The 16,745-nt window shown below is 44.9% G+C and overlaps 1 protein-coding gene across 4 annotated transcripts in view; it reads left to right on the top strand.

Annotated features, from left to right (window-relative positions):
• The first annotated feature begins 10,826 nt into the window (after positions 1-10,826).
• The window catches only part of NCALD (neurocalcin delta), a 72,897-nt gene continuing 66,978 nt past the window's right edge, over positions 10,827-16,745 (top strand). The window contains exon 1 of one of the 4 annotated variants that reach the window (XM_035125610.3): positions 10,827-11,023. The gene's annotated coding sequence lies outside the window, so the exon portion shown is untranslated. Of the gene's footprint in view, positions 11,024-11,096; positions 11,260-11,794; positions 11,952-16,745 lie in introns of those variants that run through there. The other 3 variants (XM_035125611.3, XM_035125613.3, XM_035125612.3) reach the window with 3 other exon arrangements.

The raw sequence follows: 16,745 nt of genomic DNA, 5'->3' as shown, positions 1-16,745 counted from the left end.
GGAAAAGAGAATTAGTTATCTCAGGCTGGTGAATAGGTGGCTGTGGATCATGGTTTCTAGAGCATTTTCAAACTTTTACTTAGCACCGTTTCTGCAGTGAACCTGTTAGCTTTTGAACATTATGCGGAAAAATATCCTTTTGCCAGACAGGAAGGCGGATGGCTATTCAATTGACACTCCGAACCGAATGCCGAATGCTTCTTCTTCTTCTTTCATTATTGTTTCCTCTGTGGATTCTACATGATGTGACATTTTATCTGTTATCTTTCCAGGGGTGGGGAAAGCAAATGAGGGAGTTGATTTACAGAACCCCGTGTGTAACTAGGAAGCACCATTTCTCAAGTGCTGAGATTTACACTGTGCTTTTCAGGCTAATTTGAACGGTGGTGGTTGTGTAATGAGAAGGAAGAAAATTGAGAAACATTTATGATTTACTCTGACAGCTGGAATGTACTTATCCAGCCAACGGAGAGGGGGAAATATTGCTGCTTTGAGTGAAGAAAAACACAGCAATTTTGTGATCAGCACAGGGAAGGAGAAAACATCCTCAGTTGGTTAGGGTGTCCAAATTCAATACAGATGATATTTGTCTCCTTTAGCTAAAGAATGCCTTAAGAGACAGAGTGAAAGGTCAGGAGAGATGTAATCGAGAGAGACAGCAGTTACTCCATTTTCTCATAACAGGGATTCCATTGATAGCTTGCTCACACATCTGTACACACTAGTTTGAAGTGATTCCAGATAATTGGCTAGGTGCTGGCCTCGCTATGATGGAAATGGCTCAACACGGCCAAATGTTTCTCACAATGGAACATACAGATAGCAAAGTGTGAAAAATATCCTGGGTAAAGGGAAAAGCCTTGCTGAATATGCTTTAGGTGGGCAGCCAACTCCTGATCAATGCCCTTTGGGGGCCAGTTGGGCATTCAAAACCATAGCTTACCTTCCTGGGTGTGAACAGCAATTCTGGCAATTTGAATTTAGAGTTACTGGCCCCTCCAGTCTCTGCCAGGAGGTGCAAGATTACAGAGATTTTGGCACTTAACCATGGTTTGTGTTTTCAATGGAAAATGAGGCACAGCGGAGACTGTAGTGTCTTTATGAAAAATTTTTTGCACATATTTACACCTGAGTTTGGATGGGGAGATGGTTCTGAGCATCCCAACACCAGAGGGGCTTGCCCCCCACAGCGGAACACCCAAAACACCATCTCTGTGTCTCCTCCACATGGTTTGTCCGTCCATCGGCCCGCATGGCATCTGGCTCCACCCTTCTTTTTCTCAGACCCCCTTGCTAAAATGCAACCCAAGCCTCCTGGAAAAAAAGAACACTTTCTGTGGTGACGTCACGCCCCCCCCCCAGTGACCCTGGCAACCTCCCTCTCCCGACTGCTGTTGTATTTTGCTAACTAACACATAACTGGGGGAGGGACTGCATCTTATCTCAATGGTTCACTTTTTGTCAGGGTAATGACTCTGCCCTCACCTGTTTTGTTCTTTCATGGGACCTCTCTCAGCCGATCTCCCGAGGAAGCTGGTTTGACTTATTTTGTAGGCCTTGTGAAATCCCTTGATCAAACCCTACATTGACTAATTTCAGAAATTATGGGGAGAACCTGGCAGCCAGGCAGGGGCGTAGGAAGAGAGGGGCGGTGGGGGCAGTGCGCCACGAGCGACGCAATCCCAGGGGTGCCACCGCTGCTACCTGCCCTGCCCCCAAAACACCCACCCTGCCCCTGTGCACAGCGTGCCCCGCCCCAAAACGTGCAACCCGCCACTGCGCACGGCACGCCGCGCCCCAAAACATGCACCATGTCACTGTGCATGGCACGGCACACCCCCCACAACGTGCGCCACGTCACTGCGCACGACGCGTCCCGCCCCCAAAACGCGCCCCCCGCATGAAGCTCCGCCGCTGCAGCCAGGGGGTCCTTGTACCCTGCAAATCCATTATATTAGGTAGAGAAAAGCAGTCTGAGGGTGGCTCCATACCATCAGTATTTTTGCTCGGGGATTGAAGTGAAAGTTGGCCATTCCCTGTGTTGGCGAGGCTCATTTGACAACAACAAGAAACCAAGCCTTAGTTCATTGACCCAGCATTGTGGAAGACTCTGCCAACAGAGATTCAGCAGGTGTCTTCTAGTTCAAGTTTTAAATGCATCTGCAAACTTGTCTATTCCATCGGGTTTATGCAGGCAGTTAAGAATAACTCCACAATACATAGGTGATTTCTGATTTCAACTTTCTATATGGTTTTTATTATATGGTTTGATGTGCTATTGTTGCAAACCACTCTGATTTTTTATGAATAGTGGTACATATAAATAGTTTAATATACAGTATAAGTAAAAGCAAAAAATAGATTGTGTACACACACACACACACACACACACACACACACACACACACACTGCTATTAATAACTCTTTGCAACATCCTTACTGTGAGCCTCAAATCTCAGAAACAAATGCAAACACATTGCCAATGCACTTGCCACATTAAAGACAGTGGGAATAAAGTGCTCCTGAGTGGCTTGTGGACAGCAGCATGCCGTTTGTGACTCTTTGACCAGCCATAAAGCTTAAGTGCTGGTGTTGGCCACCCATGAGCTGGTTGCAACATTTCTGCAGAGGCTTTAAAAATGTTTCTCATTGCCAAGAGCTAATCTGTCTTTAAGTGCTTTAGAGTAATGGAAAGTACTGTGCCAGAAGCGAGAAAGGAAACATAGCATAACATGCTTGGGTCTGGATGTGGTCAATTAAGCATAGCAGCTAAAAAAGGCTGCTAACTTGCTTTCTTAAAATAAAAACAGGCGATTAGTGGGCCAGTTTATGTAACCACGCTGTGCGATGCAAAACAGAATGTGAGCATTGGGAAAATTCATAAATGTTAAGTAATACTGGCTGTTTAAATATGATCCATATACGTGTATAAGTATACTAGTACACACATATACGGGACATGGGTGGCACTGTGGGTTAAACCACAGAGCCTAGGGCTTGCCGATCAGAAGGTCAGCGGTTCGAATCCCTGCGACGGGGTGAGCTCCTGTTGCTTGGTCCCAGCTCCTGCCAACCTAGCAGTTCAAAAGCACATTAAAGTAGATAAATAGGCCCCGCTCTGGCGGGAAGGTAAATGGTGTTTCCGTGCACTGCTCTGGTTCGCCAGAAGCGGCTTTGTCATGCTGGCCACATGACTTGGAAGCTGTATGCCGGCTCCCTCGGCCAATAACACGAGATGAGTGCTGCAACCCCAGAGTCGGTCACGATTGGACCTAACGGTCAGGGGTCCCTTTACCTTTACACATATATACACAATAGGCAAGTACAAGTTTAGGCAAGAGATTTTCCAGAAGACCACCTTGTTGTTGTTGTTGTTGTTGTTGTTGTTGTTGTTACATTTGCCCCTCACCTTTTTCTCCAATGAACTCAAAGTGGCACCTACAGTTCTCTCCCTCCTCATTCAATCCCCACAACAACTCTGTAAATTAGGTTAGGCTAAGAAGTAGTGACTGGCCCCAGGTCACCCAGTGAGCTTCAAAGCCAGGTGGGGATTTGAATCCTGGTCTCCCAGGCTGTGACCCAACACTTTGGTCTTGCTTGATATAAAGCAACACCCCAAGAAAGAGGGGGGAGCAGGGAAGAGTGCCTCTAAGGTTGTTCTTCCTACCTGCACTTTTTTTTTAATAAGCACTTGTATTAAAAAATTATGCTGTCCAATTAATCACAACACTTTTAAATCCATTTTGCTTTTGGCATGTGGTCCCCAGAAGGTTGCTTACAAAGTTATTCTTCTTTGGCGATCACTCGTAGCCGAGTAAGATTGTCTTCCATGAGCACGGTCTTAACAGTGAGTCCGTAAGTGACTGTGGAGGCCAGTTCTGGATCCAGTGGGGACATAGGTTTCCTGCCAGGAGTTGATCACGGTGATGGTTTGCCAAGCGGGTTTATAGCTTACAAAGTTATATGGCCCTTGGCCATAGGAAAGTCCCCTTCATATGGTTCCCTTCCCTGGCCATAATGGAACAACCCAACAGAACCATAAGATTTGTGCATAGTCATCATAACCAGGGAATGTTATGGGGGGGGGGGCGGGGAGAGAGAAAATAAACATGGGCAGAGAATGATACATCCTACTTGAGCTCATAGCTTATATTACCCTGGAGAAGGGAATGAACAGTAGCACTCCTGCTAAAGAGTGAGGAAGATACACACTGCAACATTTTGTTGCAACATCCCACTTGTTTCTCCTATCACAGTAACACCTTAAAACAGGGCAGTTCTCATCTTCCAAGAAAGATTTCCAGCTACAATTCTCCCGCAATACAGCTGGTCCATAACTGTAAGTACAAATGGTGGCTCATCTGAGAATAGCTCCCTGGGAACTGAAAGCAGCAGTGCTATAGGCAGGAACCAAAATGGTTAGTTTGGGATTTTCCTTAAAGTGCTGCTGTATTCATGGGGGATTACCTCCCACCTGAGTTGACTCAAACAGCATATGAAAAACCACGATTTTAAAAATAGCTTTTGTTTCAAAGCTTTCATGGCTTGAAACGCCCTCTTAGCTGTTTGATAAAATAAAATGCATTTTCTTAGCAAGGATGTTCCTATTTTGTGATAGTATAAAATCTCTCCCCAATCTCTTTATTGCAACAAATCCAGTTGTGCCATTTGAGACATAATGCTACTGATACAGAACACTTTGTGCACTTTGCATACAAAAAAAGTTATTCTTAATAGTGGGTGTTTTTTTTTAAAAAAAAAAGCTTGCCCTGTCAGTTACTTTTAGTATTTGAGAGGCATGGTTATTTTACAAAGTGAAACACACCTACAAGTTTTGTGCTTTGTAGCCAAGCTCCTATCTTTAGGTTAAGGGCACAAGGAAGCAGAAAGTGAGGAGTGGGCTGCTCAGCTGTGCAGATGGTAAAATTGTTCCTTGGCTGTATCAGTTCAGAATGTAGAGCAGGAGGAGTGGAAGACACATGTGTGAATGTTCTCCCAAGCATATTATTATTATTATTATTATTATTATTATTATTATTATTATTATTATTATTATTCACATGGAATACTAACAAGTCTGGGGAGCAGTAGGTTTAGAACTATTCTCCATAATATATTATCTAGATATCTATGGGACCCTCCAAGCATCCTTTCTATTGTGTGTTCATGATTATTTGTGCTATTGAGGTTGTTATACGCAATCCTGCTTTCAATACTATTTGTACCTGCAAAAGTTTCAGGACAGACATCCTGCTTCATTTGCAATCAGTGCATGTTTTATAACTTCCTGCTGAAATCCTGGAACTGTTCATTCTACAAATTTTCGAGGGTGGGGTTGTGGTGGGTGTTTTTTGGGGGGGTGGAGGGGTGTTCCACTTTTGTTGTGCTATAGTGCAAGAGTCCCCCTCTGGTTGGCAATAATGCAGTAACGTTGGAGAATCATCACAGAAGGCTATGTCCAGTATAAATCCACCACTAGTACACTATTATTTCATCAATTGCATGCTGCAGAATCCACTTGTAAAAGAAAGAAAAAACCAGTCTGGAGGGGTCCTATCTATCTAAAACCTTTCAGGAATATTTTTAACAAATGGGGAAAATTCAACCATGTGGTCTCCCACCTGCTTCTAAAGTGGTACAGTTCAAGAAGAGGTAAACCGGAGCAGTTTCTCAACTGACATTTCAAATGTTTAAAATCACAGCCATTCTAAAATAAGAAGGTAATCAAGTAAGTCTTCTTCTTCTTTCTTATTTGGCGATCACTCGTAGCCGAGTAAGATGGTCTTCCATAAACACGGTTTTAACAATGGGTCCGTAAGTGGCTGTGGAGGCCAATTCTGGATCCACACATCCTTCCACAGTGGAGACATTGGTTTCCATGTGGGAGTTGATCACGGTGTGGATTTGCCAAGCGTGCCTTCCTCTTAGCACGTTTCTCCCTTGCGTCCTGAGATCGAGTTTCTTCAAAGCCCGTGACACCTTTGGTAAAGGCTGTTCTCCAACTGGAGCGCTTGCAGGCCCGTGTTTCCCAGTTGTCAGTGTTTATACTACAATTTTTAAAGATTTGCCTTTGTCTTTAAACCTCTTTTGTTGACCACCAGCATTACGCTTTCCATTTTTAAGTTCGGAATAGAGTAGTTGCTTTGGAAGACGATCATCAGGCATCCAAACAACATGACCAGTCCAAAGAACTTGATGTTGAAGAATCATTGCTTCAACACTGGTGATCTTTGCTTCTTCCAGTACACTGATATTAGTTCGCCTGTGATGTGTAAAATTTTTAATTTTACATATTAAGTAAGTAAGTAAGTAAGTAAGTAAGTAAGTAAGTAAGTAAGAATAAACAGAAACAGCAGTCGGATAGCCTTGGGGCCCAATTCCCACATATTTTGTAGAGAAAAAAGATGATTCAAATGAGGGCTGCAAGAATGATTGGAATCGGTTGTTTAATCCATGGCAATTTTAACTGATTCATTGGTGAAGGTCAAATTTAATCACTGGGACTGTGAGTTATCTCGCTGCCTCCCAGGTTGTGTTGACTCTGTAACAAGTGGCTGTAAGCACAACCTCTGTTTTGAGGCAATCTTTCAGGGAATGCCTGCTTCGGACATGAACAAAGAGTAAAGACCACAAGTCCTGCCTGCCAGACCAGCAGGAAATAGATAAAGTCAAAACACCTTGTAAGACAGAGTAAGACAGTTTGTGGAATCAGGCGTGATCTACCCAGCTCTCTGCCTTCAGCAAGCCTTGGGGTCTCAAATTTCAGCAGCAACCTTTGTGCCACCAAAGTTTGATGCCCCCCTGCCTCTCCCCTTCCATTCTACATCATAGTTGTGGTGCCCATGAGGCTCAGCTCTAGACCTGGGTGATATATGAGAAGCATATGTATGATGTATGTATATGTATGATGATATGTATCAATGTATGAGAAGCAGGCCGCAATGTTGGTTTTGCTCACCCATACATCGCTGAGTGAAACCGCCATCCCACTCTGCCCTCATATGACAGAGAGGGAGAAAGAAGTTGTATCGGTGAGGCACTGATACAGCTTCTTCCTCCCTCTGCATCTTTAAACTGCTCAACTGAGGAGTGTGTAGCTGCCATTGCCTCAGTCAAACAGTTAAAGGAGCCAGAAGAAGACAGCGTTGGACACTGGGGAAACACTGCACGCTTGCCTGACCTGGAAGAGGGCAAGCCAGAAGCAGAGGTTCGGAAAAGCCTGCCCTTGTCAGGGATTGAGCTGACACAGAAAAGGCTGTAAAAATTAATCTGATTATATTTCTGTTTCTGTTTTTCACCCCTTTAAGGGGGGGGGGGGACAGGGATGCCCGGGATATGAACCACACTGCATATGTACAGGGAAAATGCCCACGGAAGATAAGCCTTGCCCCAAGGGGATGGTTTCAGCAGAACTCTTTCCTGTCCGAAAAGAATGCCCTACTCAAAAAATAATAGTTAAAAGTAAAGCGGGTGGATGGAAAGGCAATTGCTTATTGTGTCGAGAATGGCTCAACCTGCTATAACTTGGTTATGAGCAAAATGAAAAGCCAGGTTGCCACACCTAGCTTCCCCCCCCACCAGATTTTTTCAAAAAATTATTTTTATTGGTTTTACAAAATAAATCTCATAGTTAACACATTTAAGTTTTAAAATCAAGCAAGAACCTTCGGACCTCCCTCTTCCGCTCCGTGGGTCCTTTGTATATCTAAATCAACTGCATATTATAATTCATCCACATCATAGTCACCCAAAATATCCAAAGTCTGTTTAACATTGCAAGAGTTATTGAAAGCCTGCCAAAGAGCTCAAATGATTAAAGTGTTCTTTTAAGTACAATCTGTATTTGTCCCATTCTCTATTGAAGTTTTGATCCTCCTGATTTCTGATTTTCCCAGTCAGTCTCGCCATCTCTGCATAATCTAGTAGTTTCATCTGCCAATCTGCTTTTGTCTCCATCTCGTCCTCTTTCCATCGCTGCATCCTTGTAGCTGTAGTCGCATACAAGAAAAGTTTTCTCAAATTCTTCGGTATGTCTGCACCTAAAATTCCTAAGAGAAAGGCTTCTGATCTTTTAACAAATGTTATTTTAAACATTTTTTTTAGTTCATTATATATCATTTCCCAGAAGACCTTTATCTTTTTACAATTCCACCACATAAGATAAAAGGTGCCCTCTTTTTCCTTACATTTCCAACATTTTATTTTATTTTTTACATTTGAGTTAGTCCTATACATTTTCACTAACTTACTGGGTGTTAAATGCCAAAGGTACATCATCTTCATATAGTTTTCTTTCAGCATGTAACACACTGTAAATTTTAGGTCCTCTTTCCATAGTTTTTTCCATGCTGCCAACTGTAGGTTATATCCAAAATCTCTTGCCCACTGAATCATTACAGATTTAACTTCTTCATCTTTAACAAACCACTCCAACAACAATTTATATATTTTTGAAAGTAGTTTCACCTTATTTTGTAACAATTCCCTCTTAAAACTCGATAATTCAGTAGCGAAACCCTTTCTTTTATTCATTTATTCATCGTTCAGCTGGTGGGCAGGGGAAGGTATGGTTGGAGTTGGGGGGGGGATCGACCACCATCAGGAACAGAGGCGTAGGCATTGGGGCTTTGTTCCTTGTTGCAGCCATCTCGCTCCATTGGAAGTTACTGGTAGCGCTCTCTGGTCTGGTGGTGCTGTTGATGAAGGCCAGGATCAGTCCACAATAAAACCATACTCGTTCACAATTTGAAGTACTGAGACTTTGGTGAGTGTGCTGGGTGGGCCCGACCTTCCCCAGCTGGGCTTACCTGGGATTTCAGTACTGAACCAGACTAGACTAGGGGGTCAAGATGGGGGAGTTGCTGTTGTCTATAGGGACACCATCTCCTTGACCAGGGAGCCTCTAGACCTTGGGATGGTCTTAGAGCAGGCATTCCCAAACTGCAGCCCTCCAGATGTTTTGGCCTACAACTCCCATGATCCCTAGCTAAGAGGACCAGTGGTCAGGGATTATGGGAATTGTAGTCCAAAACATCTGGAGGGCCGAAGTTTGGGGATGCCTGGTCTATAGGGACACTATATCCTTGACCAGAAAGCCTCTAGACCAGGCATGTCAAACCTGCGGCCCTCCAGATGTTTTGGACTACAATTCCCATCTTCCCCAACCACTAGTCCTGCTAGCTAGGGATCATGGGAGTTGTAGGCCAAAATATCTGGAGGGCCGCAGGTTTGACATGCCTGCTCTAGACCTTGGGATGGTCTTAGAGGGTCTGCAGCTGGTGTTGGGCCAGAAAGACATATCAGGGATGCTTCTGGTTTATTCACCACCCTGTTGCCCAACATAATCCCTGATCAGGTTGGCTGAGGTGGTCTCTGGGATATTTTGTTGGAGGACCCTAAGATAATAATCCTGGGTGATTTCAATATACACACAGAGGCTGCTCTCTGGCCAGCTTGAAACTTCATGGCCTCCATGACAACCAAGGGTCTCTTTCAGATGGTCACTGGTCCCACAAACTAGGCAGGGCACACTCTTGATGTGATCTTTGTCCCAAGTGATATGAGGGAAGGAATGAAGATAGGGGGAGTGTAGGCTAATGGTCTGTCATCGTCAGACCATTATCTGGTCATTATTTGGACTGATGATGGCAATTCCAAGCCTTCCCACGGTAGTTCGTGCGCTGGTTACTTCAAGACTAGATTATTGCAATGTCCTCCACGTGGCATCCTGTACGGACTGTGCACACGCGGCAGCCCGTATGGTCGCCGTGCGAGCGGCACTCATACGGACTGTGCGCACCCTCGGCTGCTCTACAGCTGGGGGTAGGCAGGGGCCATCTTGTCACCCCTCCCAGAGTGGCACCTGGGGCAGCCCACCCCCTCCCCCCATGCCCCTGGAGAGGCAGTGGCGATGCTTTAATGTGGCTGCAGCGGGTTGTCTGTCAAAAAAAGAGTGGGCATTCCTGCACCTCTTTTTCTAGGAAAAAAGCAGTGATCATGATAATACAGCATAATACTTTCGGGAAAGTAAGATGCAAACTAGTTTGTTGACATTTATCTCTAATCTCAGGTGCCTGGAACAGCATTTTTCTGAGGGCTGCCCGTCATTTCATGTTCTGTACTCCTGGTACAGATACCCACACAAAAACACATCTCATTTCAAAAGCACGTCCGTTTAAATTCTAACTGTCAACTGAATAAAGGGCTTTTGTTGTTGTTTTAAACCCATCTGAGGCTGATTATTTAATTTTAGGCTGTGCATACCTCCCTTGAAACCAAAGGTAACAGACATCCTAACCAGCTTTAGTCCTTCCTAGTTTCATCAGATCAGACTGTGGGACATTCTATCAATGGACATATTTCTGAGATTTTATACCTTGCTTTTCTATCTGATGCTTTTCATTCATTTCTTTTTAGATTAACATTTATAAGCCGCTTTTCCCATCTCCCGAAAAGTGCAAAGCAAGATGCAGCAGCATGACGAAACGAAATGGGATTAAAAAGAAGCCCACACACCCAGGTAAACAGATGCAAAAAATAAATTTAAAAAATCCGGCTTTGTAAATTCCCGACTGTGTAAGTTCCCGAGCGTGGGCAACCTAAGCAGGGGCTTTGGTCTGCCTGCCTGTTGGAAGACTTCCTCCGGGACAACATTTCCTGGTCCCTTGCCGTGGAGGAGCCCGACCAGATCCTCGGACGCGTTCCAACGTGCACACACGCGTGTGTGTGTGTGAGAGAGAGAGACAAACGACCTATTGAAATGGCTTCCGAGCGCCGTGCTGCGGTTGCCACGACAACCAATGCTCTTTTGGTTTTGCATTGGGCCATGTGACAACGACTTTGACGTCAGCCGGAGGCAGGCGATGTGGTGGGAGCTTGGCGAGCCCGGGGAGAGTGAGAATCTCTCCGCTGGAGGCTGCCGGGCTTATCTCGCTCGCTCTTGCACTCGCTCGCTCGCCGCCGCTGCCTGCCTCGGGCTGCCGGAGCATGGAGCACTGAAGAGCTGCCTTTCTGCACGGTGAGGTAAATAATAATCATCATTATTATTAGCAGCATTGTTCTCGCCCCGCGCGCCAGAGCAATTCCATGCCTCGCTTTCCTGCCCGGCACTATTGCGCTTGTTTCGGCCGCTTGGCGAGTTTCCCGCTAGAGGAGCCGCGGAAGAGACGCTTCGACTTCCCCCTCCGCGGACTTGAACCGGCGGCGGAGGGAATTGAAGCGGAGGGATCCCAGGCGGGACACTTCTCAAGCCTCCCGGGGTAAAGCGCGTGTGTATGCATGGGTGGGGGAAGAAACACGAGTTGTGTCTGGAGCCACGCTTCCGCCCAGCTTTCCCAAGGCTTCGTCGGGGAGCCTCGGAGCTTTAGGTCGAGGCTTTCAATGCGCGCTCATGAAATTGCCTTCCTGATCCGATTAAAGAACCCGCTTTGGCCGAGGGCTCTCTTTTTACGCAGCGCCTAGGGGCGTTTGCCCGACTGGGGGCCCGATCCTTGGTGTGTGGTTACGGAGAAGGGGGTGAATGCCACGGATCTGGTCCGTGGGGCGGGCTAGACTTGAGCAGGGGGTTCCTCGGGAGGAAGTCCCGTTGAATGCCCTGGGAGGGAACTTCTCAGGGCGTGCAAATCTAAGGAGGTACCCGGCTGATGGGTTTAGGGGGGGAAAGGAAGGAGGTTAGTAGTACAACAAACGCTGGGAGCTGCATTCTCTCCCCTTCCCGGTTGGCGAGTTTTTGTTTCAGATTGCAGAAGCATCTCATATTTGCAAGGGGAAAGGGTGGTAAACAGGCTGCAAGCAGCAGGGAAGGGGTCTCAGGGGCAGCCTGACAGCGTAATCTGAAATGTGTGCTGCTGAGATACTAGATGAAAAGTAGTGAACTGTGTGGCTCTTTTCCCGCTCTGCCAATCCCACTTGTAGCTTTCTTTTGCCTTTCAAGTTCTTCTGCGGCGGAAAAGTAAGTTGCAAGAGCTAAAAAAAAAAAGGATGCCTCAGTGGAACATTATCTTCTTCTTCTTTGAATAAGTAGAAGGCTGCTTCCTCCAGCCCCCTTTGTTAAGGGAAGGGTGGGGGAAGATGGTTGTATTATGTGCAGAAATAGGATTTGCAGAAACCTTGATAGCGGAGGATATGGATATGATTGGATATGGGTGTTTGCCGATGTTTTCCACCTTCAGAAAGGAGGAAGCCTCATGAATTTGAACAAAGATACAATGCACTGCTTGTCTCTTTCTAACCAAAAGTGTAGGGTTTTATTATTACTAGCAATAAAAGAAACCACATTTCTTTGAAAAGTCTTGTGGATCTCTACACTGAATTTGAAACATAGTTGGAAATTTTAATGTGCACGCATGTGCTAGTTAAACAAAGGCGTGAAAGTAATGTGGTTAAACTTCTCAGGGATATGAATGAAAGCAGCTTTGGAAAATTATTGCTAGTTATCTTGCTTTGGTGTGAAGATTTAAGGGAGAAAGCAACTGTAGATTTGATTTTCTGGGAGTTGGAGAAATATATGCACCGTCTTTCTCAACATGCTTATGCTTAAACTTATTCAAGTTGTTGTTTTATATTAACCTGTGAATGATGTTCTTTTTAAAAAACTGCATTTTCTTGTGTTTTGCTCATCTGTGAACATTGGGGGTTGCTGCCCAGCTTCCTTGTTTAGGTAAAACGTAGCTAAGCAATCTCAATGATTGCAGCTGTTTCAAAGTACCACAGGGAATGTAATTTTACTGATCTATTAAAATTCTACTTGGAATCCTTCCGGGGACAAACAAAGCCTTTTAAACGCCCCACTGTGTGTATTAATCAGTTCCTAGACTTGAAGGCAGGACTGTGAGCCCCTTTTGCCTACAAACAGTAGACCAGTTGTTCAGTTGTAGGGAAATATTGCTTTGAATAATTGCTTTCAAGTGTAGAAACTTTATACAGTAGTCTAGCCCTTTGACTTCCTGAATTGCTGCACAGTACTTGAAATCCACAGTCCTTTATTTGCTTCAGAATAGTCCTGTTGGGTTGTATCCTCAGCCCTGTATTTACTCTGAAGTAGCCCTGCTTCGAAGCAGTGAGTTGTGGAACTGGAATGAATGTAGGAGTTGTAGCAGCTAGCTCAACATTTACAGTATTAAACCTCAGACTTCTGGGCTTGCGGCCAAACCTTGTAAACTCACACTTTTGAATACAACCACACTCTGCATCTGAATTCAGTTGAGCAGATGAGTTATTTGGTTTATTATTGAAATCCTTTTTGAGGCTAGTGCACATGTATGTTGTCAATTTATAGGATCTCTATCTCAAGCCCACAAAAAGGGTTTCCCTGAAACAAGGATGGGGAACCTGGTTGGGAGTTCAACACCCACCAGCCCTGACCAGTATGGGCATTGCTAAGAGGTAACAGGAGTCGTCATGCAACAACCTCTGGAGGGCCATAGGTTCCCCGTTCTTGAAACTGAAGTGGCTGTTTCTCACAACCCACACCTAATCCCAGATTGGTCCTTTTGTTAGAGGACGAATGTTGTTGTACGTAGTTGCTCACCAAGTGTTAGATTGGATAGGTTGGAAACAGAAGCCTATGTTCTCAATCAGGGTTTCCCAAACCTGGGTCTCCAACTGTTTTTGAACTACAGTTCCCATCATCCCTTACCACTGGTCCTGCTAGCCAGGGGTGATGGGAGTTGTAGTCCAAAAAAACAACAACAGCTGGAGACCCAAGTTTGGGAGACCCTGTTCTAAATCCAAAAAGTATTCAGACACCAGCGTTCTTCCGTACTCTCAGCTCTTGTTGTATAACAACCCCAAGTTCCAATGGATGTTATGCAGGGGACATGGGATGAGTTTGTGATTTTTTCCCAGGGTTACAATATCAGAAAGTGATGGAGTTCTGTCTCCCTGGAATGGGGGATGTAGTGATGGGGAAGTCAAACCTGTTGCATGTCGACCAGTCATGCCCTAGTGAAGAAGCTGGGGAGGCATGGGGGACCATGTTAACCATTCTTTGTCGTGCAGCATGGCATGCTTGCTTGAGACATCTATTTTTGTTCTACCAAGCCCAGTTTCAAATTTAATTCAAAAACTCTTCTGAATAGTGGGAACCCTGTCTGGGAGGCACCATGCATGCCACCCACGTTTCGTGTGAATTCGCCCACTTGCATAGCATAGTTAAGCCACACCTGGGCTATTGGTGGTGGTATGGAGCCTGTGCACGAGGCTGGGCAATCCAGATGGGCAAAACAATTAACTATATTGCAGTGTCCACATTGCAGCTTCTATAAAATGGACCAAGCCAGCTATCACCAACCTGGTGCCCTCCAGGTGTTTTGGATTACAACTCCCATCAGCTCTGGGTTCAACAGAGTTTGATAGGGTTTTCCATCTTGTATCTAGATTGGGGTCTGTTTGTGAGACATCATTGGACAATAATAGACTGTCACTTGGTCAGGCATGTTCCAGTGAGCTCGATCCTCCTTAAATTCTTGTTGGCAGGACTAGATGAGATCATTTCAGTATCTTTTAAAACCTAACGATGCCACGCATGATTATTATTCATGTATAATTCAGTTTGGTTTCATTTCCATATTGGCCAGCGGCTGTAATAGAAATGCAAAAACACAATGCATAACATTTTAGCAAAATCCATATTTTACAGATTGTTATGAAGGGCAACGGAAGTGTCAACCAAAATTAATTGTCATCATAGCAGCCGCGGAGTGAATTTCAGTGAAAGTTGTATGAGTTGAATATAAGCTGCTGACTTGAGTTATACTTCTGGATATCTGTTAGCAAACAAAATTAATGAGCTGATCAAAGCATGATTAAGCGTGATTAAGTAGGATTAAACATGTTTGGTTTGTACTAATAAAGTAGGTGCTCTTTTGTGTGTGTGGAAAAACAGCCATTGTGTGGTCCTACTTGCAAGTGATTTGAAAGCTAAACTAGTTGTTTCTTTTGGCTGTGTTCACACATAACATTAAACCATAGTTAATGTTTAATTATGTTTAACTGTGTCTCAATAAAATGAGCAGTGTCCCGACCTCATTCCTCTCCTGCTCCTTGGCTGTGCTGCACTGGGAGAACAAACCACAACTTGGCCTGTCATGCCGCTTGAAACTGAGCTCAGGGTTTATTTCCTCCCAAAAAATGATGAGCAGTAAGCCAACAACAAACTATGGCTACCACCTGCGGTTTGCTTGGAGAGACATAAGCCAGTGTTTCCCAACCAGTGTGCCTCCAGATGTTTTGGGACTACAACTCCCATCATCCCTATCTAGCAAGACCAGTGGTCAGGAATGATGGGAGTTGTAGTCCCAAAACATCTGGAGGCACACTGGTTGGGAAACACTGACATAAGCCTTGAGCCCAAGTTCAGATAACAAAGACTCGTCATTTGTCGTTCATGGTGTGACCAAGATTGGGGGAGAAGAGAAATGGCGATATTTAAACACTGTGCGCCAGCTTGCTGCTTGTTCATGTTGAGCCATAGCTAAACATAAAATGTTAAACTTTGATATGGTGTGTGAACCATTCCATAGACTAGAGATAAGAGCGTGCAGCCAACCAAATGTTATGCAACCTTCATTCACTTCCATGGACCTAAAATCCCATTAAAATGGGAGGCTGAACATTTGCAGTATTAAATGGATTGGACTCGTAGGCTGTGCATTTTGAATGTGCCTGTGGGGTTCTGCTGAGCACTGTTCACCTCTGCCAGCACCATATGTGTTTTCAATTTCTGCATAATTCCAGCTAGTTATGGTGTTTTGCTACTGTGGCATCTTATTGCTGCTACGATCATACGAAACAAGCAGTGGTCATTCAACAGGGATAGAGAGAGCTGGAACAAACCAGGCACACGGCTGCCCAGCATCTAATTATTGGAATCTGTTGCCTTAGCATCTGACCAGTTAGTTCAACTGTGGATAGAGCTAGCCCCCGCTGCCCCAATGCGATGGTGGCTCCTAGGATTCTGAAGAGTTTATACACCTGTGTTCAAAGTGGGATGGGCTGGTGGGTGGTTCTCAAAAGACTTCAGTACGGAACAACCCAAAAATACTAGTGTTGGCCGGCCCACCATAGTAGGAGCCTTGCACTGCTTCCCAGGTATAATAAGAATCAGCATTGCAAAGGACAGAAATGACTTCTGCCAATCAGATTGCTTATCATATAGTGAAACCCAAGTTTTTCTGCAAGTACAGCACTGGTTCCTGCAGATTTAATCCAGGAGGTAATGGCCATGGGATGTACTGTACTTCTCAAGGGTGGCATGTCTTGGGAGAAGAATACCACATTGCAGACACCACCTGGCAATTATGCAAGTATGTACCCATTTGCCTACTGTGCATCCCTGTGTGGGGACGTATTATAGAAGTCAATCCACTTAGTTGTGGCTCACCATGATTTTATAGCCTGATTTGCAAGTAAGGTAGAGTTTCTTGGAGTTCTTCAGTGGGATAGACTCCACACACACACACACACACACACACACACACACACACACACACCGGTTTATTTTATAAATATCAGGGCTTGCTGTTTTGGCAAAATATTGAGTACTTTGGAAATCTGGCTACTGGTCCATTTAGCTCAGTGTTGTCTGCACTGATTGACAGTAGCTTTCCAGCATTTTGTACACGGGTTCCCCCCACCCCAGCTGTCCCTTGAAATGTCCGGGGATGAATCTGAGGCCCTTTTCAGGAAAAACATTTGGTCCTCCGTAGAACTGCAGCCCCCTGGTCTTATCTAACAGGGTTCTGAA

This window comes from Zootoca vivipara, chromosome 8 (genome assembly GCF_965207765.1).
Source record: "Zootoca vivipara chromosome 8, rZooViv2.hap1.1, whole genome shotgun sequence".
NCBI classification, from domain to species: Eukaryota; Metazoa; Chordata; class Lepidosauria; order Squamata; family Lacertidae; genus Zootoca; species Zootoca vivipara.
Note: the sequence above shows the minus strand (reverse complement) of the source record. Positions and strands in the feature narration are given on the sequence as shown.